The sequence below is a fragment of the Lolium perenne genome, chromosome 1, assembly GCF_019359855.2.
Source record: "Lolium perenne isolate Kyuss_39 chromosome 1, Kyuss_2.0, whole genome shotgun sequence".
Lineage (NCBI taxonomy): Eukaryota > Viridiplantae > Streptophyta > Magnoliopsida > Poales > Poaceae > Lolium > Lolium perenne.
Genome location: NC_067244.2, coordinates 5,327,868 through 5,339,162, shown reverse-complemented (window position 1 = coordinate 5,339,162; position 11,295 = coordinate 5,327,868). Strand labels below are relative to the sequence as shown.

Sequence of the window (11,295 nt, the reverse complement as noted above, 5' to 3'; positions counted from 1 at the left end):
CATCGGTGGTCCCCTTTATGAAAGCATCGGATCTTTGTCTCGCTTGTGTCCCCTAGGACCCGAGTTCTTGTTATCTGTTCTAAGGCTGAGCGCACTAACCACTCATGGGAGGTTTTGTCGGGACCCCCCTTGACTAATTACCTTTTCTCAAGTCTGTTGAAAAGGGGGCCACAACTTTGGTTTTATTTGCCTATGCCATGTATGACATACTTTACTTACTGTTGCCTTCGGGTGCTTTACTTCTTGTTGCCTTCGGGTGTTTATATTCTATACTGTACCTTGCGGCATGTTTAGCGAAGCAGGTGGTTTGCCTAGCCTAGCTGCCGATGCAAACCTTGGGTCTGTTTCAGAGGATGGCCGGACTTCGTCACGGGTAGCTTAGCAGGGTGGCCACCCTAGACTTTCTTGCAGATCTAGGAACAGTCTTGTCGTGATATCTTTGCTCGATGGATGGAGGATAGAACGTGCATGTATGGGACCAATAGTGCACCCCTCTAAGGTAAATCTTGTCGGAAAACCGTGTCCACGGTTATGGATGACTTGGAGCTGTTTAACTCGATCATAGAACAACTTACACCGGATACTTGTTGCTAATAACTTGCGTAGTAAGTTAGCATTATTACAACTGATCGCTAATAAAACTTGTCAACCGTGTGCGTGCCTGTACATTGCTTCTTCGCCTCGTGTGAAGGGAATATGTGTATTTGGCTGGGTTATGCTTGAGTAGTATCTAGTTGGATATCTGTTGCGCTCTCTTACCTTCTATGTATAGATGAAAGTTGTAGCATGTCTCTATAAGTTAGTTCAAGCTTTGCTGCCGCTAAACTCCACCATATAGCCCGGCGTGCATAGCCAAGTTCTAGTCTCACTGAGTACATGTGCCTCGGTATTCACGCTCCGCTTTCTCCCTCTTTTCCGGCAACCGTTGGCCCGATGTTGTAGGTACGACAGGTTACGAGCAGATGTCAGGAGGCTACTTCGTTGAGTTCACAGACGCCGACTTCGTCGAGTAGCGAGTGCGTTCCTAGGCAGCAGCATGTGGCTTGTTGGTTATGGATCCATCTGTTTATCTTCTGGACTCTTAGTCCTTTTTGGATCTTGTATGTACTCAGACTATTTTCTTCCGCTGATGTAATGATGCATTGTTGGACATGTGTCCATTGAGTGTCATTTGTACCTTGCTCTATAGAGCTTTTGCTATATCTTATTTCCGTTATTTGTGTCATAGTTGTTTATGCTGTGATACGTAACTCTGTATTCCACCCTTGTATCCTGTGCACTGTGCGTGTATGTTGTGTAGTGCACAGGAAGGTGAAGCACTCTGGTCTAGGGCCAATCGTGAGCCCCATGATGTTTAGTTGCGCATGAGCATGTTGAGATTCGTCATGGCCTGCCGGTACTCCGGACTACATGGTGACTTCACAGTCCCTTGTAGTAACCTCATACGCAATTACTCCTCATGGTATGCGCGTTTTCTTGAGCCCTTACTCCTGGGGCTTACAGACTTGGTATCAGAGCATGGACTGCCTGTAGGAACCCTTGCAGTGGACGTTGTTGTGTCTAGAACTGATATTTTGATAGCTATATAGGAAAAATCTTATGCGTGAGAGTAGGAATTCTTTTTACTTCTTACCCCACCCACCATCCCTCTGGTAAGGAAGTGTAACGGTTTTAATCTATTCTTACCTGAACTTCATCTAGGTTTCACAATGGGTTTCCGTAGTACCACGGGAAAAAGTTGTTTTTGAAAATTTCTTGTACTAGGGTTGCTTCGATATCATCTGTACCTCAATCTCCGGTTATAATCTTGCTCCTTTGCAACTGTTGGTATTTTCATGCTAACATGTTCATTCTGTTGTTCCAGTGCTACCTTGTTCAATCCTTGTGCACTTCCTTGTTCTGTTGTCTGACTCCTTTTTCCTTATCTGCATGTAGATGGCCTTTCAACCGGTTGTCCGCATGATTCATTGTGAGGATACGCCAGGTTTTCTAGCTATGCTTCGCGAGATGCTCAGTTACCTTGGCTATGCCTGGTACCCTGAGTGTAGAGTGTTTGAGATCCCTCGTGGCGAAAACTAGAACCTCTTTAGAGCTGTGGTGAGTGTTTCTGCAGATGACCCATGCAGGCCCCCACTTCACTCTTGTGAAGCTATAGCTTCTTCTGTCGACTTGGCCGTGGAGCGTGCAGTGTACCTCTATGCCACTGTGCAGCGCAAGGACTACACCTGCTTCGAGACTTTGCCTTTCCGCTACGTGCCACCAGGGTTCATCATCCCATCGCAGAACCGGTAGTTTACCTGTGACTACGCCGATCCAGAGCAGGAGAACAGTCGCTTGTATATGACAGCTCAGTTCGTGTAGTGCCAGGACCGTCTGACACAGGCTCTCCTCTACGAGCTGGACGCCGTCCACGAGCAGCTCTGGCGGACACGTCAGCACCTTGCAGCTTACACCACCCTTCAGCCGTACGATCTCACCTACCCTCGGAGCTTGCAGTTCTCGCCTGGTTGTGCTCCTCCTGATGTTGGTGGATATGTTCCAGACCGTAGGCTACTTCTCTCAGTTGACCCGCATCACACAGGGCCGCTCTTGTACAGAGAGCAGGGTCCAGATGCTCACTCCTTCGTCACTTCGAGGCTCCGTCTTCCGGTGGATCGGCACAGTCGTGGTGGCCGCCAGACCAATTGGCGTCGTAGTGACTATCGTATATCCCACCTTCCTGCACGCTGAGTGGATATACTAGTTCCTTCCTTTGTATCAGTTGTATGGATCTCTTGTGTACTTGAACCATGATGGTGTATCTTGATGAATTCTATGTCTCATTGTTTTTATCTTGTTGTGCTTGTGTGTGGTTATCTTTAAGCTATGTTGCCATATGCTGTTTCTGCCATCTTAATGTTTTCCTGAACAGGATGGTGAGAGCTCCACCACCACCCCCTCCTCCGCAGCTGGGGCAAGCCCTGTTGCAGATGACTCAGCTGTTGGGTCAGATGCAGCAGACGCAGCACAACTTTGACTAAGGCCGCCAAGAGAATGGTCGAGTGATGATCTAGGACTTTCTGCAGTTGAACCCGCGATCGTTTGACTCTACACCTCAACCTCTGGATGCAGACGACTGGGTGCGCGATGTCAACCGTATGCTCATCACAGCACGAGTTGCCCAGGGAGACAAAGTGTGGTTTGGGACTCACCTACTGAAAGGAGGGTCCGCTGCATGGTGGGAGAACTTCCTCGAGATGCGTCCCCCGAATGCTGACCTCACTTGGGAAGAGGTTGTGGAAGCCTTCAGAAGCCACCATATCCCAGAAGGACTCATGGACATGATGAAGGAAAACTTCTATCTGGTCCAGGGCAACAAGGATGTAATGGGGCACAGCATCGAGTTCGCTAGCCTGGCCCGTTACGTTGGAGAAGAAGTGTCCACTGACGCCAAGAAGCAAAAGAGGTTCCGCAATGGCCTCAAGCCTGCGCTCAAGTACGCCCTCACTCATGTCAAGGCTTCTACCTTCGACAAGCTTGTCAACATTGCAGTCAAGGAAGAAACTGGGAGGTTTGCGTTTGAGGAGTCGCGTAAGCACACTCATGAAGTTGGTGTTTCCTCAGCTCCAGCACTGACTCAGAAGCATAGGTTGTGGGTTCCTAATCCCGCACCACCAAGGCAAGCTACAATGCCCGTCCAAGTTGGGTATGCTCCCCGCCCTCCCACCCCGCAGCTAGTGCAGAGGACCTACCAACCTCCGCCTAGGCCTGCGTATGCTGGACCAAGGCCAACAGGTCCACTTCCCGGCACAACCTGCTACAATTGTGACCAGCCAGGGCACATCTCCACTAACTTCCCTCAGAAGCTTCCGCCACCTCCACCACCACCTCGCTCTACTCCAACACAAGCAATTGTTCGTGCACCAGCCCTAGCCCGTGACTTCAACAACAACAACAGGCAAGGTCCGAGGGCCGCTCGTGTGAACAACATCAACATTGAGCAAGCTGAGCAGGACTCTGACATCGTTCTGTGTAACTTGCTTGTCAACTTTGTCCCTGCAAAAGTCCTGTTCGATACAGGAGCTTCGCTTTCCTTTGTGTCTGATAGTTTGGCTCAAAGCAAGGAGTTTTCTATGGAAGTCTTGCCGTGTAATCTCTTGGTTCACTCCCCCGGAGGAAAAACCATATCTTCGAAAGTATGCCATGGCAACCAAATTCAAATTGGAAGCCAGATCTTCATCGCTTCACTGATAGTTCTCGCAAAATCAAGCATTGATGTCATTCTTGGCATGGATTGGTTGAAGGCTAACAAAGCTGTAATTGATTGCGCCGAGCATTCAGTTTCTCTTCCTACTTCGACATGCCAGATAGTCTATTCACCTTTCCAAACACCTTCCATTCAGCTCTTCGCTTTGAATGCTAACCCTCTTCCGGAACTTGAATCTATACCGGTGATTTGCGACTTTCTAGACGTCTTTCCTGAAGAACTCCCAGGTATGCCACCTGACATGGCTGTTGAGTTCGTCATCGAACTAGAACCTGGAACGGCTCCTATCTCCAAGCGACCATACAAGATGGGTCCAAATGAGTTGGCTGAACTCAAGAAGCAGCTTGATGAGTTGCAAAAACTTGGTTTCATTCAACCCAGCACTTCTCCGTGGGGATGTCCCACCATCTTCGTCAAGAAAAAGGATAAAACTGTTCGGTTGGTTGTTGACTACCGCCCTCTTAATGAGAAAACGATCAAGAATACATATCCTCTTCCTCGTATGAGCGATCTCTTCGATCATCTTGCGGGTGCAGTTGTGTTCTCTAAGATGGATTTGAGAAGTGGTTATCACCAAATCAAAATCCGCAAAGAGGATGTACCCAAAACATCCTTCAAAACTCGCTATGGCCTCTACGAGTACACCGTCATGTCCTTTGGTCTCACCAATGCTCCAGCCACATTCTCCCGTCTAATGAACTACATTTTCATGGAGTATCTGGACAAGTTTGTGGTGGTCTATCTCGATGATATCCTCGTCTACTCCAAGTCTAGTGAAGAACATGAAGAGCATCTTCGCCTCGTTCTCTTGAAGCTTCGTAAACATTGCCTCTATGCTACGTTCTCCAAGTGTGAATTCTAGCTATCTCAAGTTGTCTATCTCGGGCATGTCATTTCTGGAAAAGGCATTGCTGTCAATCCGGAAACCGTCAAGGCAATTGTTGAATGGCTTCCTCCGAAGAACGTCAAGCAAGTCAGAAGCTTCCTTAGTTTGGCAAGTTACTGCCGCTGATTCGTTGAGAACTTCTCTAAAATCGCCAAACCTCTTACCGAACTCCTGAAGAAAGACAAGAAGTTCCTTTGGTCTCCTCAGTGCCAGGAAAGTTTTGACCTCCTCAAGCAGAAGCTCACCTCGACTCCAGTTCTTGTTCTTCCAGACACTTCCAAACCTTTATAGATCTTATGTGATGCCTCTCTTCATGGTTTAGGCGCTGTACTCATGCAAGAACGTCAAGTTGAGGCCTATGCTTCTCGCGAGTTGTGTAAGCATGAGCGCAACTATGCTACACATGATCTTGAACTTGCAGTGGTGATACATGCTTTGATAACATGGCGCCAATACTTGTTGGGCAATCGTTATGAGGTTTTCACCGACCACAAAAGCCTCAAGTATATCTTCACCCAACCCAACTTGAATCTCCATCAAACGAGATGGATGGAAACCATCAAGGACTTTGATTTGTCTATCACCTACACTCCAGGCAAAGCTAATGTCATGGCTAATGCCCTTAGCCTCAAATCCTATTGCAACAATCTCAGGATTCAAGAAGTTCAACCTGCTCTTTGTGAAGAATTCAGGAAATTAAATCTTGAGCTTGTTCCCCAAGGCTACCTCGCAAACTTGGTGATCACGCAAACTCTTGAAGATAAGATACGAACCGGACAGTTACGAGATGGTTGTATCAAAAATATCAAAAAGAACATGCATAAGCCAAAGTACAAGCCTTTCTCTATCGACGATCCAGGAACTCTATTCTTCCAAGGTCGAATCGTTGTTCCGAAAGATCCAAGTCTCAGAATCCTCATCCTCAAAGAAGCTCATGACACTCCTCTTTCTATCCATCCTGGAAGCACACAGATGTATCTCGATATCAAGATTACCTATTTGTGGACTCGAATGGAGAGTGATATCGCTCGATATGTTTCAGAGTGCGATGTCTGTCGCCGTGTCAAGGCAGAACATCAAAGACCTGCTGGTTTCCTACAACCCCTGAAGATCCCTAAGTGGAAATGGGATAATGTTGAGATGGACTTTGTAACTGCTTTTCCAAACTCTCGCAAAGGCAATGATGCTATCTTTGTTGTGATCGACCGTCTGTCCAAGGTTGCTCACTTCCTTCCTATGAAAGAAACAATCTATGCTAGTCAGTTGGCTGAGCTCTACACCGCAAAGATCGTCTCTCTTCATGGTGTTCCCTTGGAAATAAGCTCTGATCGCGAAAACATCTTCACTTCCAGACTAGATCATTAAAAGCGCGCGTTGCCGCGCCCGCCCATCATAAGGAACGAGTGCTAGATTTTTTTCAGACAGTAGACCCCTTTTGTTAAAATCTGTAATTTTTGAACTACAGTGAATTTATATAGGTGAAAGCGCATATTTATATACATGCAAGTTATTACACTGACAATACCACTTTCTCTTTTACTTATTGTTAATAACACATTCATGGGAAGCTGAAAAAATAGACAGATCAAAATGATTTCACCGTTCCATATCGAGCCTAGCATCATCTAATCTTCACGCAATTCAACTCTAATAGGAACGTCACACTCAAGAAATTCAACTCTTGTATTACGAGGATTGACTATCTCCTCAAGTTTATACATACTAAAGTACTAATCAAGATACTGTTAAATCAAACGGTTTAAGTATAATAGCTTACGGAATCATATGATGGTCCGTACCAAAGGCCCTCAATTTCTAGAAGGGAGGCATCAATAAACTGCCAACGAACATTGAAATCCTCTGCTTAACCCATGTCCCTGAGTAGCTTCCGTGTAACAATCAGTCAGTATCATATAATTAAATATAGGGGAAAAACTAAAGATAATTATGAAGATGTTGATGGCATTGGCATAAATGTACATAATAAGAAAAATGTGCAAAGTAGTAGTAGTTGTTGTAGGAGGAGAACTATGATCAAGTTGATCAGATGTAACAGAATTTCTTAAGTGCACTAATGCAAATCAAATTATTTGCATTGCTAAAACTCAATGTAAAAATGAAGTTGAAACCCTGGAGCAATTAATGTCCTGAGCCGAGCGCAGGCCAACATCTGAGAGATAAGTAAGAACTGTAACCGTCATCTGAGAAATATGAGCATATACAGGTAATCTATAAACAAATTACAATACTGTTACTTTTTTTCCAAATTTAATCCGGCCTTGCTGTATGAGGTAGACCCACGGAACCACTAATTTTCTCATAAGAGGCCAGGGCCATGTAGCGAAGTTCATAGAAACGCATTTTCAAATTGGCACGAAAAGTTACAGAATAGAGTGGCAGGAAAGATGTAGAAATGCAGAAACTTCATATGAACGATAGAAACATAATCGACTTCCTTTGACATATAAAGGAAGACCCAGCTGACGTATCGAAGCAGTATATATGTGCATAAGTAGGAAAACTCTGGCAATAAATGTCACGTACCTCAGACAAAGATTCCTCCCCACATTTATACATGTGTTCAGCAACCAGTTTAGTTTGGGTCTTACACCTTGAGAAGGTTGACTCAATTTTGCAAGTTCAACTGCATGCAGTTAAGCTCGAGTTACTTGATTCCAAGAAATTTGTGCAGCAACTTCTCCTAGGTTATTCCTTGTCATAATAAGAAGAGAAAAATTAAAAACTTCTATAGTATACTAAAATGTACTACTGAGATAGAGAAAAAATGCATACCTTATTCTTTAAGATAATAAGTGGCATACAAAGATGTCTAAGATGAGACCTTCATTACGGGAGAAACAAAAGTCGTTGCAGTTAAAAAATCAGGGCATTGTGCCTGTATTCGTGCAATTATTTTAATGCACTCGAAGGAAAAGTTGATAAGAGAACTATTAAGATTGCTGGCCACTCAGAAGTTATACAAATTCAGCGCATACAGAACATGTTGTCATTTCCGGTTTGTGCGATTAATTGCAGATAAAATTTGGTGGGGAAAATGCTTCAACATAATTCTGTCAAAAATCAACCTATTACAATTTCACACCAGATAGAAACCAAGGAGAAAGACCAAACATATAACAATTAACAAAGTAAGAAAGAACAATGCGAGCAATTCATCTTCGCCGTGAAGGTGGATGCTAGGTGGAAGGCTGCTGGTGGCGAGAAACTGCTGCCGCCCAACGTTTTTTGCTCACCTCAGGGTCTTTTTCCGCGTTGCCTACGACTGACACAAAAGATTGATCATGGCTGGAGAACACAGTGTGATTGAGTGAGGTGTGCAACTGTAAGGTATCTGAATTCTGAACCATAGGTGCAACCGTGCAAGTGCAGGGAAGTGAAAATGTGACAGATCAGGTAGTCATAGCTCGTTACACTATTACAACATACATGGTTATAAAGTTTTTTCTTAATGTATCATCTTTCTATTACATCAAGGATACGCCACTTCGTCCTCTTGGGCCGGCGAGCAGCTGCCCCACCTCGTCATGATCCTGCTTTGCGTCCTGCCGCCTCCGCCTCCTCCTCATCACCCATCGTTGACGTCGCCATAGCTCTGTCGACCGTCGTCGTCGCCTCCATAATCGCTGGGACAATCAACAAAGAAACAGTAAGGATTGCTGGATTAGCACCAACGATCTGTGAATCAAGATAGGGTGAGAAATAAATCAAATTCCTGCAAACAAGAGAGAACCTAGGCATCGAGGATGAGCTATTGGAGAGGAGGTGGGCAGGCCATAAATAGCCGTCCACTACAACCGGAAGCGAAGGAAACAGAAAAGGCGGTGGCTGCACACCTTCTGCGCCATTAATTGCTCGAAAAAAATTAATTGAGGCGCCGTCTTGGCCTTCCCTTGCGTACATGAAGATAAACAGAGAGAGGAACCACATATCAGCTGCCTCCCATACCGAACGGAAGCCCAGTTAATAAAGGGGCCGCAAGAAAATGTGGCATCGTTAGAAACATCTCGGCCCGATTCACGGGAGACCGTCTAGCTTGATCTCAAGAGTAGCTGCCCAACAACGTTTCGTGGGCTGTGACGCGCGGGAGGCGAGTAAAAACGGCCCCGGGACCCGTGGTCGCTGTAGGGACGAGCATGAAAGATCTTGACCGTTTAGCTGATTGATCGAACGATCTAGAATATCAAAACGCTGTGGATGAGCCTAGCTGGTTCAATTTTACTGTTAACTAATTTTGGGCAAGCTTTCAGAAGGCTATGGAAACCAATCTGCTCTTCAGCACAGCTTATCATCCGCAAACGAGTGGTCAAGTTGAAAGAGTCAAACAGATCCTTGAAGACATGCTTCGTGCCTATGTCATCTCCTTCGGCATTGTAGCGACCTTACCTTTTAAGGTGCCGATCTCTGTGCATATGTGCATATCTGTGCTAGTCCCTGGATCAATCGCTAGCACACACAGTACAAGATGTAATACCAAGAAACAAAGGTCTTTATTACACCGTATGATACAGAATTTACATAAATAATTACAAATTTACATAGCACAAGGCTAGCGTATCATCAGAGTTTTACAACTAACAAACTTAGACAGCATGGAGCCCTTCGTCTTCATGTGCCACAGACGAGCATGTTGAGGATAGACTCGTAACCCTAACCATCGTAACTCACTCGTCTTTCAAAACATCTGCAACATGAAAAGTTACAGCCACGAATGGTCAATACATTTAAATTGTATTGGCAAGATGACATTATAGTGGACTCAAATGGCGACCTAACACTTAAGTGTACGTTTAGTTGGTAGAGCTCAGGCATATTTGCATAAAGCCAGTTTTCTCCTATCATTTGTCAAATCATTTTCTTTAATTACTAAACTTGGAATCCATCGGTAAAACCCCGATGAACCCCCTGGAAACTACCAGTAAAACCCCAGTGAATCCTGGAAACTACCGGTTAAACCCCGGTGAATCCTCTTACACATGAATCTGGAATCCATCGGTAAAACCCCGATGAATTCCTGGAAACTACCGGTAAAACCCCGGTGAATCCTGGAAACTACCGGTAAACCCCGGTGAATCCTCTTACACATGAATCTGGAATCCATCGGTAAAACCCCGATGAGTTCCTGGAAACTACCGGTAAAACCCCGGTGAATCCTCTTCATGTTCTCCTTGTCATAACCCCTGTTCACCCATCAAGTTTTATTTAAGAAGTTGGGATGAGGAGACTTTCGAACATGACCCTTGTCAGTTCGCTCGAATTGTCCGTAACCGGGGACACGGCTAAGTACTTCGTTTTAACACTCTGCAGAGGTTGTACAAATTTACCCACATGACCTAGTCTGCTCTTCTATCATGATGCATATTTTGCTCAAATGGACAGATGTTGACTAGGACGAGACTTTTCCGAAGTAATCCCCCAGACCTTTCTCTGCGGACCCGTACCAACCTACAATCCCCTACATCATCTATCACGTAGGATCCGGGTTCTCACAACATACTCTGTCAAGCCAGTGCCCATATAGCATGTGGTTGTACGGTAAGCTAATGAGCAAGGTTATCTATTATCTCATTGTTCCTGGGTGGCCGTCCACAAGTGTGATACACACGACCGCCATAGATATGACTCCAGTGTAACCACTCAACATAATCCAATCCACGCCACTTTCCACCCAGGTAGTTCATTGAATTTAGTTGTTTTTCCATAACCACTACTAAAACATTTTCATAGCATAGCTAAGCATCAACTAAATTCAATGGCGACAAAATATAGTCAGGTGGAAGTTGCTATCTACTAGGATTACAAAAGCAAAGCATAACCCTAGACTTACAACAAAATCTCTACGGTGCATAAATAAAAACTGGGACAATCGTGAGGGTGTGTCCATTGCCTTTTGGTAGTTTGAAGATCGTTCCCTTTTCTCTCAATCAAAACACGTGGCTCTCCGCACAAACTATAATATAAAAAAAAGCACAACATAAACACTCAATTCATAACAACATAATACAATCAAGACAAACAATTGGAAAAAGCTCTATGGTATTAAGGTGTGGCATTAGATTTGGCTTGCAAGGTATGGTTTGATAGATTGGAAGGGTCATGTACTTAGAAAGAAAAAGATTATCCAAGTCGAATGCTTAGAAGGAAA

At 44.9% G+C, this 11,295-nt stretch overlaps 1 long non-coding RNA gene across 1 annotated transcript; it reads right to left on the bottom strand.

The window, feature by feature from the left end:
* Positions 1–8,517: 8,517 nt before the first annotated feature.
* On the bottom strand, positions 8,518–8,998 carry LOC127312272 (uncharacterized). The gene is made up of 2 exons (XR_007858435.1): positions 8,884–8,998; positions 8,518–8,776 (listed from the first exon to the last, which is right to left on the bottom strand). It is a non-coding gene; the product is annotated as an uncharacterized lncRNA (long non-coding RNA).
* Between the last annotated feature and the right edge of the window lie 2,297 nt (positions 8,999–11,295).